We start from the raw sequence: 21,018 nt of genomic DNA, 5'->3' as shown, positions 1-21,018 counted from the left end.
CCTACAGTAGACACACAAAAACTAGAAAGGAACACAAGCATACTACTAAAGAAAATCATTAAACCACAGGGGAAGAAACTAAAAGAAGGAAAGAACAGAGAAGAACTACGAAAACACCCTGAAAACAAGTAATAAAATGGCAATGAGTACATAACTATCCATAATTACTTTAAACATCAATGGACTAAGTGCTCCAATCAAAAAAACCTAGGGTAGCTACCGGGCAAAAAACAAAACAAAACAAAACAAAAACCTGAGATGGTCTATATGCTGCTTATAAGAGACTCACTTAAGAGCTAAAGATACACAAAGACCGAAAGTAAGGTGACGGAAAAGATACTTCATGCAAAGGGAAATGATAAGAAAGCAGGGTAGCAATGCATTCCAAGGATGCAGGGATGGCTCAATATCCACAAATCAATCAATGTGATACACCACATGAACAAAAAGAAGGATAAAAGTCACATGATCACCTCATTAGATGCAGGAATAAACAGATGACAAAATTTAACATCCATTCATGACAAAATCTCTCATCAAAGCTGGTATAGAGCATTACACTTAGTCAAAAGAGAAAGACAAATACTGTATGTCATCGCTTGTATGTGGAATTTAAAAAATAAAATAAATGAATGAATATAACAAAACAGAAACAAACTCACAGATACAGAGAACAAACTACTGGTTACCAGTTGGGAAAGGGAGGGGAAGAGGGATGTGATAGGGGTAGCATATTAAGAGACACAAATTACTATGTATAAAATAAATAAGCAAAAAAGATACATTACGTAGCACAGAGAAATATAGCTATTATTATGTAATAACTTTAAGTGTTGTAGTCTATAAAATGAAATATAATCTATAAAAAATTGGATCACTATTTTGTATAACCAAAACTAATATAATATCCTTAATCAACTACATTTCAATATAAAAAAGAGTACTGGAAAAACTGTACACCAATGGATTGGATAACTTAGATGAGATGGATAATGTCCTAAAAACACACATCCTAAGAATACTGAATCATGAGGAAATTGAAAATAGCAGATCTGAAACCAATAGAGATTGAATCAGTAATCAAAAAAATCCCAATAAAGGACAGCCCAGGGTCACATGGCTTCACTGGTGAATTCTACCAAATATTTAAAGACAAGTTAATACCAGTCCTCCTCAAACTCTTCCAACACATTGAAAAGTTAGGAACACTTCTACACACATTCTGTGAGGCCAGCATTACCCTGATACTAAAGCCAGAGAAAGGTGCTCCAAGATAAAGCTACAGACCAATATCCCCGATGAATACTGACACAAAAATCACCCACAAAATTCTAGCAAACAGATTTCAATAGCACATTAGAACAACAACATACCATGACTAGGTGGGATTTATTCCAGGTCTGCAAGAATGTTGCAACATACGAAAATCCATCCGTGTGATACACCATATTAACAGAATGAAATAAAAAAAAAAACCCGTAAATGATTGTATTAAGAATCAGCATTTGACAAAATTCAATACTCTCATGATAAAAACGCTGAAAAAGCTAGGAATAGAAAGAAATCACCTCAAAATATTAAACAACATAAATGAAAAGCCCACAGTTAATGTCTTAGCAATGGTCAAAAAAAAGCTTTTTCTCTAAGGAAGAAGACTCAGATGTCAATGTTTACCTTTTTCTCTACAACATAGTATTTGAAGTCTTAGAGCAATTAGGCAAGAAAAATAAATGGAAAGTATCCAAATTGGAAATGAAGAAATCATATATATTTTATCTGTGTAAAGGGGAAACGTTCTTATATGTAGAAAATCCTAAAGATCCCCCCTCCAACATTTAAAATTATTGAACAAATTCACCAAAGTTGCAGGATACAAAATCAGCATACAAAAATGTGTTGCTTTTCTACACGCTAGCTATGAACAATAGTAAAAAAAAAAAGAACTTAAGAAACAATTTCATTTACAATAGCAGCAAAAAGAAAATACTTGGGAATAAACTTAAACAAGGAAACAAAAGACTTGTGCACTGAAAACTACACAACATCATTGAAAAAAAAATTGAAGATGACATAAATAAATGGAAACACATTTAGTGTTCATGGGTTAGAGGCATTAACATTGTTAAGATGTTGATATGACCTAAGGTGATCTACAGATCCAATGCAATTTCTGTCAAAATCGCAGTAGCCTTATTTGCAGAAATAGAAAAATCCACCCCCAATTTCATATACACTCTCAAAGGGCCCTAGAGCAGCCAAAACAATCCTGAAAAGAACAAAGTCGAGGGCCTCACATGCTCTGATTTCAAAACTTATTACATAGCTACAGTAATCAAAACACTGTGATACTGGCATGAAGATAGACATATAGACAATAAAATAGAATAGAGAATTCAGAAGAAAAACCCTCACATATAAAGTCAAATGATTTTCAGCTAGGATGCCAAGACCATTAAACGGGGAAAGGACGGTTTTTTTTTTTTTCAACAAATGATCCTGGGGGAAAATGAATATCCACATGCAAAAGAAAGAATTGAGATTCTTATATTATACTACATATAAAAATTAACTGAACATAAATCAAAGACAAAAAACCAAAACTATAAAAATCTTACAAGAAACATAGGGGAAATCTTCATACTGTTATAATGACTTGAATATGACACCAAGAGCAAAGGCATTCTTACTTGGAGCTACTGATCTTCCATGGCATCAGGGAAGGCCTTGGGTCAAGGGAAAGCTGTGTGTCCTTGAAGCAGGTCTCCATCAGCAAAAAAAAGAGAATACGAACTCATAATGAGCCCCAGAGTGGTGGATAAATCAGAATGTCCATCAACACAGGACTAGATAAAGAAGCTGTGGTATATTTATACAATGGAACACTACTCAGCCATAAAAAATAATGAAATAATGCCATTTGCAGCAACATGGATGGACCAAGAGATCATCATTCTAAGTGAAGTAAGCCAGAAAGAGAAATAAAAATACCATATGGCATCACTCATATGTCGAATATAAAAAAAAATGAAAAAAGAAGACACTAATGAATTCATCTACAAAACAGAAACAGACTTGCAGACATAGTAAATACTCTTATGGTTGCCAGGGGAAAGGGGGTGGGAAGAGATAAATTTGAGGGTTTGAGATTTGCAAATGTTAGCCACTATGTATAAAACTAGATTAAAAAACAAATTTCGTCTGTATAGCTCAGGGAACTATATTCAATATCTTGTAATAATCTTTAATGAAAAAGAATATGAAAAGGAATATATGTTTGTATATGAATGACTAGGGTAATTATCTGATTCAATTTATAATTGAAAATTATTTTCCGAGATCCAATCACCTCCTGCGTGGGTCAAGCAGGCAGGTTCAAAGAGGATGTGGTAAAACTCACCACCCCTGTTTGTAACGGTGATCCTATTTTCTTTAATTTTTTTCAGCATTGCATTTTTGACTTGGATTTACTGTTTTGGAATGGAGGGGAAGCCCCTTGCATTCCACCTGGTCCTTTTTTATTTGCTCCAGTATGCCCCACATTCATTGATCAGTGAACCTATGTGGCAATTCAATTGTAGGATGTGTTTGTACCCACCGTGCATTAAAAATTGGAGGGAAAAAAAAATCATACAGTGGGTTGCAGAAACACCGTACTCATTCAGAGCTACTTTTAGGCCAAATTTCCATTTTTTACTAGATCTTCATCAAGCCTGACCCTTGCCAAGGAGCATGGTATCATTTCAGGTCTCCACTATTAGCATCAGCCAAGAGTTGGTGGCTAACAGTTCCTGAATTATCTGAAAATTTCTCTTTGGCCAGTGCTCAGATAGCCTCCTTATGACACAGATCTCTTTTGACAGACTTTTGAGGATGATCAACAGTATATAGTTGTGGCACTGTCTTACGTTCCTTCCTCCGGGATCCTCGCTATGTCTTCATTGAGAGGAATCCAAGTCTGAAATGACTTTGCTCTGGGAACAAGCTGAGAAGTATGACACCCGATTGTGTAAATTCACGTCTTGTCTCTATTTACCAGATCTAAAGGTTTGGTTTTCTTTTCCCCTTCTGATTTTATAGATCAAATAATACTTTGGTAGGAGCTCTGTCTATTTTATTCCTAGGGACACCATGATAAGTTAGCCAACATAAAATATCTCAAGGTGATGATCACTCACTCAGACCCTGTCCCACCTTACAGCAACTGCAATCACCTTATATCTGACAATTAAGCAGGGAGCCGGGATCTCTGCCAGCGTGCTATTCCATTATTCCCACTGAAATCAGGAAGCCTCTTTCAATATTGCCATCCTCAATTATCATCCCAGCATATGGAGGAAAGCCAGCACTAAGCTTTATAAGGACGCTGGTGTGTTTCTCTCATGGATGCGACTTCGGTTGTCTTAGTGAAATGAATCGCCTTCTGGGCTATCAGGGGACATGCTGGAGAACGAGGGGAGAGAAGGCGGACAGGTTGCTCCATGAAAAATCAACGGCAATATTTCTGTCTCCTTACATGTTAGGATTCCTTCCTTCTGTCTGTTCTCTCTGTCGACTCTGGTATCTAAATTTCATAGACGATAAGTTACCACTGACTTGAAGCTTTTCACAACCAACCAAGAAAACTGTTAGAACTGTTTTGAACTCTTCAGGCTAATACATTGAGCCCATCAGCTCCAGTGAGTACCTACATCCTTGTCAACATTATAGCTCAGATCTAACATTATTCTTTTCCTCTTTGGTGGACTATTCTTAAAAATTAATTTTCACACATTATATCGTATTTTTTCTTTATATAACTTAGCAAAGACCCTGCAGTTCTTTAAGTGCATAAACCATCTTCTCCAGGTTAAATCCCACCCCCCCTTTTTTTCCCCTTGAAGCACAATGGGGTCTGACCCCAGTCGGTCTAAGCACAGTCAGGAGTAGTTATGAAAAGAGTCAGCATCTCCTTCGGAGACAGCTGCCTCAGGTGAGGTGACTACAGGGAGGCTAGTTTCATCAGAAAGAAAAGGAAAGATGAGCTCCTCTGGAAAGTGGGGCTCAAGGGGGTTCAGGGACACAAGGTTGTTGAGTTTATCTAAGTGCAGCTAAGTATCTTGACTTCAAATGTCAGGTCCCCTTTCTGGTCACACAGCACACTAAACACGAGAGGTTTGGTAAAGATGTCAATTCAATCTAAATCACAGGAACAATTTCGGTTCTTATTTTCAACAATATCAATTCTATCTATAAAAGAAAAAAATTATTATTTGGGGATCATTATAGAATATATCCAGTTCTGTGTCTTGAGAATTTAGGGCCCTGGACCTGCCATTTCTTTCTGTAATTTCTCCAATATGGTAAGAAATGTCCAGTTAGTCACATGGTCCTTTTTGTAATCATTACTACTCTCATGGTCAAGTGCCTTTGCCTTACCTTTGTTTGTTTTTTTAATTTAAAAAATTTTAGCTTTGTTGAGGTATAATTAACAAATTTAAAATGTATGTATTTAAGTTATACAATGTGATGGTTTGATATAATGTACATTGTGAAATGATGGCCACAACCAAGTTAATTCACACATTTATCACCTCATACAGTTACTTTTTTTTTCCCCAGTGTGCTGAGAACACTTAAGATCTGCTCTCTTACCTTCAAGTTGTGCTTTATTTCAAGCCACCACTGATGATAACTTAAGTACTTGGAATGCCATGACTATCTTTGGATTCTCAAAAACCCCATTTACCGATGTCAATGAAGTCACTTCTACTTACAAATCCAATGAGATAAGATAACCAATCCCACTTTCCAATATGTGAGAGTCAGTCATCTGGCACCATCCCAGTTTCAGTCTGGATCCAAGCAGGAAAATATGTTCTTATATTCTATAGTACGAAGAGGACCGTTCATGTCAACCATCGTTTACAAAAACAAGGGGGAAAGAAGAGGAGAAAAATAATCTCTCTAGATCAAGTGATACAGTCGCCGGGTCGCCACCTGTAAGCCTCGCTGTTGGAGCTGCAAGAATCACTGTCACGCTGCTGCGACCTCAGGCTCCCCGTGCGCTCCCCGCCGGATGAGGTCAGACGGCTTAGGAGCCAGGAGCAGAAGCCTCTCCCCGCCTCCTGCCTTCTCACCCCCTAGAGGTGTGTCCCACAAGAAGTGAGGGGTTAAGAGTCTGGGAAATGTACTTTTCAATACCCCAGTCTCCACAGTTCAGGTCAGAGTTTAGAAGAGTGGGAGTGAGGCTGAGCCACAAGCATTGAATAATTGACAGATTTAAGCCTTAAATACGTGATTTAACAGAACAGAGCTTATTATTAGAATGTGAAGTCAAAGGATATGATTTTCTGTAGGACATACAGATTAAGCATGTTAGCTCTCAGACCGATGGGTTAAAGTTCTGATTACCTTATACATCTAGTTTGTGACTTCCAACTTGATATTGTAAAGAACGTTGTTGTTAACAGCAGGGTGTATATATCTTCTCGAATTAATTCTTATTTTGTGGTTGGCTTTATTCTTTTGACAACTATGTAAGTTTAAAAAGCTAAAGCTCTAAACGTTCTCAGGAACAATGCACAGTACATATATGTAAATTGTTAAAAACATGTGCAGTACATTGTGTATATGTATTTACATGCCATATATTGCATATGTGCTGTCACACTGTAACAATTCTACCTAATAAAATAGAAAAATTTAAAAAATACTCTTTGAAGAATGAAAGAAAAACTAAAATTAATTTCTAAATAGTAGATAAAGGAAAAAAAATTATGAAGTATTAATGTCCATCCTCCACTACAGGTTTGTAATCTTTCCAGATAGTCTACACGCTAATAAAATTCAGTCCAGTGCAGGTGGCAAGCCTTCAACACGCAGCCATTGGCACAGTTGTCACGAAGGCTGATACGGACGTCTAACAGCCACACCAAAGCTGCGAATTACCAAAGCTCTGTCATCAGAAGCAGCATGACTTTCTTTCCTTGAAGAGGGACTGAAAATCACAGAAATGGTGCATTCCAAATGTGGACTTTCTCAAGAACCATAAAGATTCTACATCTGAAAACCCAGAGTGCGAGGAACAGAAGTAATGCCCCTTGGCGGAGAATGCGATGGGCTCATTTTGATCCAGACATTGCCACTCTGGTATCCTTCGCTGGATTTTTATTTAATTTAGCCCTTACAGCTTCCTTTGAAGTCATGTTTGCTCAGCTCGGGGATCCTGCGAGCAGCAATGCCTGATCATTAGCGGTCTTTTTAGGGCTGTCTCACAACAGTGTGGGTCTCTGAGCTTGTCTGTTTCCATTTGTAAGTCAATTCCTGCCTCCACATCAGTCAACACGTAATTTCTTCTTTTTCTTCCACGGACCCTGTGGGGAAAAAAGAAAGAGGCAACACTGCCTGCACTTAAAACAGAGTAGTCAGGCAGAAAAAAAGAAAACGCTGTTTCACTTACTCTCTTTCGCCCTGGCCAAAATCTTGTGGGAAATTCAGCTCTGATTGAAAGAATTTAGGTAAAAACACAGTAACAGAATCAAAACTATACACTACGCACATCCAGTCACAAGGAAACATAACAAGTTTATACATGTCGTGTAACACGTTACCTTAAAAAATGTGTGTGTGTGTGTGTGTGTGTGTGTGTGTGTGTGTAAAACGAAGTATTTCTCACTTTCCTAGGTGGAGCTCATAGGAAACCCAGAGGAACTTTGCCCCTTTTAAATAAACAAACAAAAAGCTGTTTGTCATACCCTTGATAGCTTCCAGATCATTGAAAAAAAGGATTTTTAAGTCAACACATCAGTTTCCTAAGGTAGAATTTTAGAAGTTCGTTCATATTAGAGTGGGCTTGAACCTTGGGGCACAAAGTTCCGTAATTCCTCACATTTCCACCTCTGCACAGTTGCCAGGCTGTGAAGACATGCCATGGCTTTACGGAATGAAGAAAGAAATAGAACCTTAGAGAATTCTTAGACCTCTGGGAGGAAAGTATGACAGAGAAAAATTAAGAAGGAACTCTGTGCTGAACAAGACATTCCTCTAGGTGGTTAGACGGGGCATTAGAGTATGTTTAGAAACTTAAGTTATGAACAGTCATCTGCTGCTTGATTCTTGTAAGACGACCCTGCATGCCCAGCGTCATTGGTTTTGGCTTTGGTGATGGTAATGGCTTGTGCTGAAGGGGCAGAGAACTCGTGGTTTCTGCTGCTGAGTGAAGGGAAGTGTAGCTCGGAAGTGGTAGGCTGGAAAATGCTTAACAGCTAACTCACTGTCTGGAAAAAAACAAAAACACAGTTTGTAGCGTTTGCTCATGTCCTGGGCACAAATGCTCCCATCCTGGCTGATTTCAAGCTGCCACGTGACACCACTGAAAGCAGCCTTGAGAAGAGAAACACACCATCGGCTTTTGTGAGTCAATATGAGTTAGTGCCGATGCACCACTGGGGCTTGGTCGGGGAGGGGCTGGACTGGGTTGAAAATCACCTTGAAAGCCCCCCCCCCCCAAAAAAAACTGAACGAACAAAAAAACCCAAACCAAAAAACAAACCCCAAATCCCAGCGACAACAGAAAACACTTTCAGTGCTACTCCTGCCCCAACCCTCCTGCAGAGCTGAAGCCAGCTTTCAGTCTGAGCCTAGTGGCTTTTCTTTCTTCTGACTGACGGGCGCGTGTGCTGCCCCCATACACACAGGTTAAGCCCTAACGCCCACTGTGAGGGTACAGACGGCAGGGGCCTTTAGGAAGTGATTCGATCATAAGATTAGGGCCCTTTATAAAGGGACCCACTGAGTTTCCTGGTTGTCCCTTCCACCATATGAAGATACAACACAGCAAATAATGGCCGTCTTTTAGAACCAGGAGGTGGGCCTTCACCAGACACAAAATCTGCTGGAAACTGGATCTTGGATTTCCCAGCCTCCAGACCCAGGAGAAACACACTGCTGTTGTCTCTAAGCCGCCCAGTTTACCACATGTTGTTATAGCAGCCCAAACAGGTGAAGACAACTGGGTAGCACTCACTCAGCGCTCAGCCAGGAACCAGTCTGACGTGGGACACGCAGGGGCGGCCCGATAATAAGCGGTGCCACAGGTCGTACAAATTCAAGTTCAGAATAAACACCAAGGCTTTTCTATCCCGCCTCTTCAGACATAACGTCTATGAGATGTAGGACTTGGTGTCAACACAGCTCGGGGGAAATACTGAAAGGCGGCTGGGAAAGCCCTTGGTCATGACCTCTTCGTGACGGTTTCTGTCTCTGAATAGAGTCCGGTCAGCACATCGCCTGCTTGTCATGGTGCTGTGTCTAGGCGACACGAGAGCAAGAACGCCTCCCAGAAGTTTGGAGGACACGAGAATGCAAACGGATCAGGGCAGTCCCTCCCCAGGGCTGGCGCCTCAGTACACGGCCATCATTCATCAGGGATGTGACCTAATTCAATACGCATGCTTAATTCTACGTTTAGGAGAATTAAATATTTTAATATTTATTTTATTTTTTTAAAATTTTATTTTATTGAGTTATAGTCAGTTTACAGTTTTGTAATTTCCAGTGTAGAGCACAATTTTTCAGTTACACATGAACATACATATATTCATTTTCATACTCTTTTTCACCATGAGCTACCACAAGATCTTGCATACATTTCCCTGTGCTACACAGTATAATCTCGTTTATCTATTCTATATATACCTGTCAGTAGCTACAAATTTCGAACTCCCAGTCTGCACATATTTTAAAATAATCCTATCTTGTATATGTGTCTGATTACATCACATATATGTATATGTAAGATTTGATCCATCAACTACCAAACTTTTTCTTTCTTTTTCTTTTTTTTAATTGTGGTATAGCAGATTTAGAATGTTGTGTTAACTTCTGGTGTACAGCATAGTGATTCATTTATACATAAATATATATTCCTTTTCATATTCTTTTTCATTATAGGCCATTACAAGGTATTGGATATAGTTCCCTGTGCTGTACAGGAGGACCTTGCTGTTTACCTGTTTTATATATAGCAGTTCATCAACTTTTTGTAGCTCCTTAATAAACACATTTTTCTAACATGAAACATAAGGGAAAATAAGTTATTTTTAAAATTGGATGAGCTTATGTTTGTGATGTCTGAAATAACCTAAATATTTTAGATAACCAAAATAGTGGGCTAAGCTGGGAGAAAGATATCCTATTTTCTTGTCGATATTCTGTATCATATATTGGGCAGTTCTCAAGAGAGAGGGTAATTCTCCCTTAGTCAAGGCTAGACTCTGGGTAACTGTGAGTAATTTTTTCTTCAAATTGCTTGGTGTGTAGAAGTTTTAAACCTGTCTTTCTAAGTCCCAAGTATATCTCTCAGTTTCTAATTCATTTAAACAAAGTTTTTTTTTTTTTCGTTGTAACTTCTGGGTATATTTGAAATTCCCACAAGAAAGTACAAAAAGGAATCAGACACCATTTCCAGATGTGAACATAACGCTTACGACCAGAATCAGGGAACCTACGCACCAACAGACACAACTGTGACAGGAACCTCTCGTCTCTGATAAACTTTCAGTTACCAGAAACTACCACAGAGAAAGCTTCCCTCGCCGCTTCCCCGGCTACCTTTCTGATGAAGAAGGAAGGAGCAAAAGATGGCCAAGCGCGCCGCGGTGACAGATTTCTGATTGGAAAGTAAGTTCACTAATGTGTCTCCCTCCTGCTCGGTCCACGGTGACCCTGGCTCCTAGGAGGCGTGTCGCACTGCTTCCGTGCTTCAGTTTTCCTCCGTGGATGATGCTTGAATCCTTCCTAGCCTTTCACAGATGGTGACTTTACACACTCCTTCCACTGCTCAGTCGTGGGGAGTGAGGAGGAAGACTCAGATTGATGGACGCCAGTCGCGTGGAGGCCCAGACCCTCCCCAGAGGCCCTAAAGCTCAGGCAGGAAGCCTTCTCATAACCATCCTAGTGAAAGGACTGTTCTTGTTTTTGATCCCTCTCTGCAGTTCTCGACAGACTTGCTGAGTAACTGTGTTCTTGTGAAAATTAATCCCTAACGTCAGGAATTCAGGTCGGGGGGAGGAGAGAAGCAATTTTTCATCTGGAAACCAATGACTGATGGCCTGAGTGGAATCGGTGTTTCTGCCATAAATGAACGTTGTGATTTGGGAAAAGGGACTTTACCTTTAAATGTCTTTTCTCATAAAAAGTAAGAATAATAATGAGCACCTCCGAGTATCGTCATGGAAGTCAGATCACACAAGGTGTGCGAAGAATCCAGCGGTCTCTGACTCGGGCCACCGGGGAAGATGGGTGCAGAACTTGGAGGTGAAAGCTTCCAACCACGACAGGGAGCTGTCTCTGATTTCACGGGCAAGATTGGCTTCATTCCTGTGAAGGTACCTGTCTCACCTTCCTGTTCCTGTCCAGTTAATCATTTCAGGGGATGGGAAGAGAGACACACACCCAGACACAGAAATCCTTGTCCTGTGGGGAAACACCATGGGTTTTCCTCCAGCTTCTCATCTCTAATTAAAAATATTTATTTTTAGATTTTTACTTAAAAATTTTTAATGCAAATTTTAAACCTTAAGATCCATTTATAGTTATTACAAAATATTGGCTCTATTCCCCATGTTGTACATTGCATTCTTGTAGCCTGTCTAACACTCAGTAGATCCTACCTCCCGTTCCCCAAGGCCTGTATTTCCCATGCCCCCTCCCCACTGGTAACCACTACTTTGTTCTCTATATCTGTGAGTCTGCTTCTGTTTTGTTATATTCCCTAGTTTGCTCTATTTTTTTTAGATTCCACATATGAGTGATATTATACAGTATTTGTCTTTTTCCGTCTGACTTACATCATTTAGCATAATGCCCTCCAGGTCCATCCACGTTGCTGCAAATGGCAAGATTTTGTTCTTTTTGATGACTGAGTAGCATTCCATTGTATATGCATACACTACATCTTTATCTGTTGATAGACTCTTAGGCTGCTTTCATATCTTGGCAATGGAGATTTGCAAATATTAACTACAATTTATAAAATAGAATAAAAAACAACTTTCTTCTGTGTAACACAGGGACCTGTATTCAATATCTTGTAGTAACCTATAATGAAAAAGAACATGAAAACGAATATATGTATGTGTTATGTGTGACCGAAACATTATGCTGTGCACCAGAAAGTGACACACTGTGACTGCCTGTACTTCAGTTAAAACAAGAAAAAATAAAATAAAATGACAATATGAAAAACATTATATTTAAATGAAAAATAACTAAACAGTTTGCTGAAGGAAACAATTAGTGTTACAGTTTATGATTTCCTGTAAACATGGGAAAATGTGAACATTTAAATAAAATTGTTTGCGATTCACTGACAAATGGACCATAGAAGAAAGACTACTGGGCTTTGTAAAGGATCACTTTGCTGTGGGGAGGAGTGAGTGTAGTTCAGTTCACCCTCTTCTGCTAGGTTCCTCTTGTGACTTGGTTAAAATTTATAGGGTAGATTTTAAGATTGAAAGTCTGTATCAGTCTCTACTTCGGGTTAAGGGTCTGCCAGTGAGGCATGGGAGCAATTCTCAGGTCCTCCAAAGTGATCCAGCTGTATTCTCTCATCCCAGGAAGTCACAACCCTCAAGCTACATGGTAGCCTGAGCAGTCTCCCCCCTTGATATAGACACACAATCCACGCTCCCTCCCTGTGGTATTCAGTGATCTGGCCTGTAGTTGAAGCTCCAGAAAAAGAGTCCACGCCAAAACCCTTAATACATCTCTCACGGCCATCTTTTTTATGGTTACCTGCAATATCGTCTCCAAAAAAAAAAAAAAATCCTCTTCCCACCTGTGTAGTTAGAGGCGTCCAAGTGGAGTGCCAGGAGTCTCATCTCCGCCCTGGGTCAGTACCACTGTGTGCCGTTCATTCCTGTATTCAATATATGCAAAGTTCCCTACTTCCTCCTTCCTCCGCACAAGATATGCTGGTCAAGGGGTCTAGATATGTATATTTTTCAAGTATTTCTAGGTGACTGTTCATATACTCAAAGTTTGAGCACCACTGCTATATTGCAAAATGTCCCACAAGAAAAAACATTTCTAGGTGATACACACACGCACATACATGCACACACACCAAAAGGTGGGAACCACTGCCAATGTTGTGCCAAAAAAAAAAAAAAATCATTGAAAAATTCTTGTGCCTCAGTGTTTTGTTTTTAAAGGATTTGTAGTTTCCCCCCAATTTTATTGAGATATAATTGACATGTAACATTGTGCAAGTTTAAGGTGTGCACGTGATGATTTGGTAAACATATGTATCGCAAGATGAATTCCCACCATAGATTCTGTACCTCGGTTTCCTTATCTGAAAAAATAGGGTTAATGAAGGGGTTTCAAGAGGACTAGAATAGGAAGAGAAACCCGGCACAAAGCGGGGGTCGTCTGCACGGTGCTTCTTCCTCTAATTTTTGTCAGTATGAGAAATGTCAGTGATACAGGCTAAGCAAACGCAGGGTCATCCCAGATACATAAAGGACAGGAGGATGCAAGTGTACGCACAGGTTCCAGCAAGTTGCTCTGGATACAGAGTGTGTCTGAGGGTCAGCTTACTTCTGGACTGAGGCGTTTATAGAAAGACACGCTGTCTTGATTACAGGGGTCTGTGGAACTCATCTGCTCTAGCCTCCTCTCCCCTGCACCTTTTAAGCTATGGTACCTGGAGCCCTGGACCAACAGCCTCTCCCAGAGATGACCCGGAGAGGTCTCGCTCCCCTTTTATTTATTAGTTCAGCCAAACACAGCTCGATGTGTTTCAAGACAGATATGCCAGCAATGCAACAGGGATGTGAAGAAGCCAATGCTTAGCCTTGCAACAGTCCGTGATCATATTTAACAATAGGATTTGACCCTGGTGAATGTTATCAGAGAAACCAGTTGCACTCTTAAGTGATACCTTGTGGAGGTGTCCCCTTCCGCATCCATAAAGCCAAAGGCCATGCGTTTTTAAGGACCCTATTCTTTCCATACTAAAACATGGCATCCTGATAGAATGATCCTGATAGAATCTGCTTTGTTGTTTACTGAGAAGTGCACATGTCTAATGGAAGCTGAGTGCACCTCCTTTCCACGGTAGCCGTAAGTAATCCCCAATGTGATTGAAAATATGTAGTAAAAATAAGATTTTTTTTGGCCCCAAACACCTATGCAAGAGGTTCTGTTTGCCCCCACACAAGGGAAGGAACAAAGGATGTCTTTAATACCAGCTTTGATTCAATCCTGGCTCTGCCCTTTAGCAACTGTAAGACAAGAAGCAAATTGTTAAACCCCTGTAAGCCTCAGTTTCCTCATCTGTAAAGTGGGGATAATAATAGTAGCTGAGAAAGTGACATAGAATTAAATGGGATAATTTATGTAAATACTATCTGGTCCAAAATACTGAATAAACTTTGCTATTAAAAATGATCCACTAAGTAAATAAGGTGGTGGTGTTGTTTTTAAATGACAGCCAGCCCTTTATGGCTGCAGGCACCACATCCTTCCGCAGGGGTGGCCAACTGTACCACACCATTATATATAAGGGACTTGAGCATTGGAGGATTTTGGTATTTGCAGCGGACCTGGAACCAATTCCCCATGACTGTCTCCTATGCATTTATTCTGCCTTCTTGTTTAGACTGTCTGCTGGCCATATATTCTGCAAGGAACGCGGAGAGACTGCAATCTCGCAGCCCTGCTGTGGGAGCCCAGATAGCAAAGCCTAGCGAGCCTTTAAGGGGAAGCAAGACATAAATTCAAGAGATTGCAGAAGGATCTCACTGAACTGAGCCTGGAATTACATGAAAAGAAACTTTTAAGAGTTATTTCCTATTCAAAAAGGACTCGCTGCATTATTAAATTCCACCATACCGGGAGCTGTGCTCCCTCACATTTGTGCTTTCAAATCTTACTTATTACAGCTCCAGCCTAGATGGGGTGAAGGAAGCTGGGGAGGGATCCGCTGGGCAATAGATCAGAAAGCAGGTATTTGTAGAGTTGAGAATGGCTCCAGCTTTCCACCTACGTTTGTGAGTTGCTTTTAACTTTTCGAAACACTTTCATTTCTCCCTTCTATTGGGGTTGGTAGCAAGGAGCTTGGCAGACAGTGAACCAGGACCCCTAGATGTAAATCTCCTAGGTAATGAAACATCGATGACTCTGCGTACTCATCTCACCCCATAAAAACCTTCCAAATAGTATGAATACTGTGATGATTTTATAACAGCACATTCATTTATTGGGTATCCACCACGTGCATAATATATGCAGAAATTTAACACCAAAACTCATGTTTTAGTGACTCTCCTAAAATCCAGAAGATTTAGTCCTATGCTTGGAAATAAACGAAGGGACAGAAACAGGTGGAAGCTTCTACCCTGAGCTGCCTTAAGAGAGCAGACCCTTGGAAAGAGAATGGCATTTTACTGTCAGTGTATATTTAAATGGCTAAAGTCCCTTCCAAGAGACAAAGAGGGCAGAGAAGCTTGGAAAAGAGTGACTTTTAAGGACCCACAGGGGTGGAAGCAAATACAGCTGAGCACGTGGAGGACAGAGAGACAGTATTAGCCGGTGCCGCCAGCTGTGTGCTCGGAGGTGGGAGGGGGGGCTGTGGAGAAAGAAGGAACCTCAGTAAAATTTAATTCGAGCCCTGTTTCTGTGACCCCATATCTTGCTGAGTTAAACAGATGTCAGTCCCTGCCGGCTGGCACTCGTTTGGAAAAACGAACAAACAAAGACGTAACCGTTAATGAGTCACTTCTAAATTTGTAGAGTCCTTCAGCGGGAAGAGATTTCAGAGTAGGATGAAGAAGAAATAGAGAAATGAGGAAGAGGCAGGCAGAAATGTTAGCTGATCTGCCCAAGGTTAACATTCCTTCTGGGGCCAGCTCCGATTGCCTGGTACGTTGCTTTTTGTCCTAACCGTCCTAGAATTCACCAAAGGGAACAGGTGTTCTCTTAAGTAAAACATTCTCATTTGCTTATTATGGTTTGACTCACTGGCCCAGAGCAATGAGAATCCTTTATGGAAATGGGCGTGGCATAGGGGACCGGTGGCTTCTCCCCAGACCTGGGTTACGAAGAGTCACCTGCCACCCTTCCTCGGCTGCTTTCTGATGTTTCTGTCCTGATGGGACACATTTTGATACTGTCTGCCCTCTTCTCATCTGGGTTTCATGTTCCCTCTCTTTTGTGCCTCTTCCTAAATTGTTCCTCTCTCTCAAAGTTGTGCTCCCGTCCCACCGGCCCTGCGTCTTCTCTACATGGGGCCCAGCCTGCCCGTCCGAGCTGACCTGCTCTTCATCACAGTGTTGATGCAAGTCTTATCTCCCCAACAAGACAATGACCCCCATGGAGGGTAGTAACTTGTGCTTCCCCTCAACCCCTCAATAGCACATCAAGGGTCTTCAATAAACCTTGCTGAGTGAACACAGCATTGGCATTACCTCAACAAAAATTGTTCAGAAATTTTCAAATTTTTTTTTATTGAAATGTAGTTGATTGACATCATATTAGCTTCAGTTGTAGAACATAGTGATTCAGTATTTTTATAGATTATATCTCACTTAAAGTTATTATAAAATACTGGCTATATTCCCTGTGTTGTACAATATATCCTTTTAGCTTATTTACTTTATACACAGTAAGTTGTACCTCTTAATTCCATACCCCATTTGCCCCTCTCCCTTTGCTCTCCTCATTGATAACCACAAATCTGTTCTCTATATCTGTGTCTGTTTCTTTTTTGCTATATTCACGTTTGTTTTAATTTTCAAATTACACATATAAGAAATATCATACAGTGTTTGTCTTTCTCTGTCTGATTTATTTCACCAAGTATAATACCCTTTAGGTTCATTCTTTTTCTTGCAAATGGCAAGATTTCATTCTTTTTTTCTGGCTGAGTAATATTCCATCACATATATACCACTTCTTTATCCATTCATCTGCTGATGGACACTTAGGTTGCTTCTACGTCTTAGCTGTTACAAATAATGCTGCTATGAACATTGGGGTGCAAGTATATTTTCAAATCAGGGTTTTTGATTTCTTTGGATATACACCCAGGAGTGGAATTGCTGGGTCATATGGTAGTTCTACTTTTAGTTTTTTGAGGAAACTTCATGCTGTTCTCATAGTGTTTGCACCAAATTACATTCCCACCCTCAGTGTGCTGGGGCTCCCTTTTCCATGTCCTTGCCAACATTTGTTGTTTGCAGTCTTTTTACGATAGCCATTCTGACAGGTGTGAGGGGATATCTCATTGTGGTTCGGATTTGCAATTCTCTGATTATTATGATGTTGAGGATAATTTCATGTGCCTATTGTCCTTTATCTGCCATTTTGCTATTTGCGTTCTTTATGTCTTCCTTATTTTGTATTATTATGTTCCCAATTGACTGATCTCTTTTGTGATAAACACTTTTTTAATGCAAAAAAAAGTAAACAAAATTGTATGCTAGAATTACAACTATAAAAACAGGTATACATTTGGACAAAGTATGCATGAGAATATATGAAATTAAATAGCTGTTTCAGAGTGATGGAATTATGGATAATTTTTTTTCTTCAAAATGTTCTGTAATGTTATATTGTTTTTGTAATACAAATACTGTGCCTATGAAAAGAATGATCATGAATAAAGCAATCAGAGATTGTCTTGAAAAAAAAAACAGTACCATGAAATCAAGACAACCCAGACGAGAGATGTAGCACATTTTTTGGAATCACCTGAAGCACAAGGCATTTCCTGTTAGCCTAAGACGGCGGCTTAACCACAGAGTGTCGACAGCAAGAGAGCGGGGAGAGAGACGGGAGAGGGGGTTTGAGGGCGACAGTCCTGCCACAGACACCTTTTAAGACTGTTTCTCCTTCCTTTCTTCTGACTTCAACTTTGATTCATGTTGCTTTGCACACTGTCAACACACTTTTCCAGCTCTCTGCGCTTCCACCGGCCTCTCAGATCCATATAGCAAATGACTCTGCAGCTCCCCCCAAACCACCTAAGGATAATCAGTTACACTGGGGTGAAATGCCAGGAAGGAGGCTCCTGTCCAGCCTTTTAGAGCAGTTTTGTGTTGTGATGTATCGAAACACGTGGAGAGCGGCCAGCGGGAGAATGAGGGGACAAGGGAGGGTTTCTTTGCGGTTGGCGCTAATAGGTTACGTTTCAGTGCCCACACTTAAATCCCAGTAAGGGACAGGACTGGATTCTGATTGTCTCTGTTTATCACTCTCCTCTGATGTTTTGTGAAATTTGAATAAACGGGCATAATACAACAGTAAGACATCTCCCCTTATATTTCCAGCATTTTTGAAATGTAGTTAAAAACAAAATAGGCTATCCAAAATGGTCTATCCTTCTGACACTTTAATGCTGACCACTCTGGTGAGGTCGTCTACAAATATCCTAATTTTTTGCTTTGTCCAGTCTGTTCTCAAAAAGATGAGGTTGTGAAAGCTAATTACTTTTTTTTTTTTTTTGGAAAAAAAGAGAGAAATGAGACATTATCTGGATGACATGCTTTTTGTCCTGGCCTAAGACAGATAGGAAATAGTCACCCTGCAATTCCGTCAAGAAGTTTTCTTTTCAGTACATTGTTTATTTGCTGTAATACATCCAGCCTCAGAGACCCTGGCTTTCTACACCTGGCCTATAAAAATACAAAGAATCAAGACAGCTGTTCTGTTCAGTTGAGACCCTCACTGCCATACCCATGGGAACTTCGTAACGGATACCTGTTCAAATCAGTATGGAGCTGAGGAAGAGAAAATACCCAGATATTTTGAAATAATGAGAAACTTTCCCAGCTTTTACACGCTACCTGGAACCCATGCCATTGCCTAGAGAAATGCAATCCCCTCATGAGCAGAACTGGCCCAAATAATTATCTAATGCTTGGAGCAACACAAATATGATTTCTTGGACTGCTAAGTTTTCAACAAATGGGAGATGTGGGAGGAAGAGGAAGAGGAAACACGTTTAGCAGTTACCAACTACAAAAAAAATTACTTTCAACCTCATCCTTAACTGAAATAGTGAAATTGTTCAAGTTTCCAAAACTCTTAGCCCAGCTTAACATCATTCCTGCCCGCATCCAAATGCCAAGGTAGATGCCTTTCCTTGATCTCACTTTTTATAGATTTTTGTATTCAGAGGACTGACAAAATTTCTTTTCTTCAGCCATCTATTCATACAACAGTCTGTAATTCCTAGGACTGCACTAACTACTTTAAACATACCACCTGGTTTATAAGTTGCCAGTTTATAGGGAACAAAATCTAAAACCGGAAAAGTGAGTACTTACTCAAGACGGCACACTGACTACCATGAAGAAGTCAGGAATGTCAACTTAGATGTCTGAGGTCAGAGCTATGTTCCTCCTCTCATGTCCTTGAATGTGCCCTTGGGAGAAGGCCATCACACAGTCTTCAAAGAGTTCACATTAATGGGAGCAGGGCAAGGAAAATGCCAGATTTACACCTATAGATGAGTTGGAACATCATAAAAGCATGCAGAAGAGTGATAAACTACATTTAACCAAGCATGGTATTGGAAGGGCCTCTCAAAGGAGTTCAGTTTATTTCAATAATATCTATTAATGTCGCTACATCAGGATTCCTGCGGGTGAAGCACGTTACCTGGCTGGTGCAGACTGCCTTACCCAAGGCCGACTCTAAGCCCCCTTCGGTGCACCTTCCTACGCGTTAGAGGCTAGAAAGCTAAAAATCGTCAGCGTGCCTTTTGTGTGTGACCTAAATTCCAAGTGCATCATGTAAGACTAGGAAAGAAGAATTCCAAAGTGTGGAGAAGCAGCCCCAAGCACGGACTGGCTCTTTGAAAAAATTCGGTGGCTTGAGTGTCATCATAGAACAGAAGGGAGTGTGGGTTTTTGTTGAGTCCTGTTTTGCTAAGAAGCCTTTTTTCCCTGCCCCTACCATCTAGCATCTGGGCTACTAGAAAATCTATGAGATAATTGTAATAAATCCCTTTCTGTGTAACAGAGCTGTGAGAGATTATGACATTTACTGCTAAAAGCTTTGAGAGAGACAGTAACTGGACTCAGAATGGTTTCAGGCAAGGTGATGGGAGTTGGGATTCTTTACCTGACCGGGTTGGGCTGAAGGTAGGGGTAGTCGGTGGTGGAGACTGGAACGCAGGTCGTCTGTGACACTTAATGGTAAAAGGTATTAAATTATGACTGTCTTTGAAGAATTAATGGCAGTGGGATGAGCTGCTGCTTCCAACTGAACTGGAAAGCATGAAGCCAGAAATGATGGAGGCCAGTTATCAACTGGTCAAAGAGTCGGGGGGTTTCTGCAGCTACCCTCAAAAGTATCTTACATTCCTTCTAGGCATTGGGTATTACAATTGGGTGTTCCAGATTCATAGGGACTAACTACTATAAATAGACACACAACAGGTTTCTTCGGTGCAGCACAGGGAACTATATTCAATATCTCGTAGTAACCCGTCATGAAAAAGAACAGGAAAACGAACATGTGCGTATCTGTGTGTGACTGAGCTACGATGCTGTGCGCCCGGAAACTGATGCAACATCGTAAACTGACTAGAATTCAAAAAACAAAAAAGGCAGATCCAGAGCCTGGTGGTGAAGTTGATGAAAAAGCACAGGCAGGAATTTAGATCTTGGCCAGGTTTTGAGCAAAAACGTGGATATTGCTAGAGGAAAAGTTTAACATAAAAATTTCTCACGTGAGTACTTGAAATGATCTAGCTGACGTTGAATACGCTGAACCCCCAAATGTACGGAATGTCACCAGACGGTTCTAGCAGCCGCTTATTCCCCCGGGCTGGTGAGGTGCTTCCTGCTTTATTTGAAAACGATGTTACCAGTTATTTCCCAAGGGAATGCCTGTTTTTCTCTGTATTCCATCCGACCATCTATGTAACTACAGATATATCTCAGTTTGACTGAAAGGACCTGAGGTTCAAGTCCAGGAGGATAAACTGTTTCTAATTTAGACAAGCAAATGCCTGGAACTTGTTTA

This window comes from Camelus dromedarius, chromosome 33 (genome assembly GCF_036321535.1).
Source record: "Camelus dromedarius isolate mCamDro1 chromosome 33, mCamDro1.pat, whole genome shotgun sequence".
In the NCBI taxonomy this organism is placed as follows: Eukaryota; Metazoa; Chordata; class Mammalia; order Artiodactyla; family Camelidae; genus Camelus; species Camelus dromedarius.
This window is presented reverse-complemented; position numbering follows the sequence as displayed.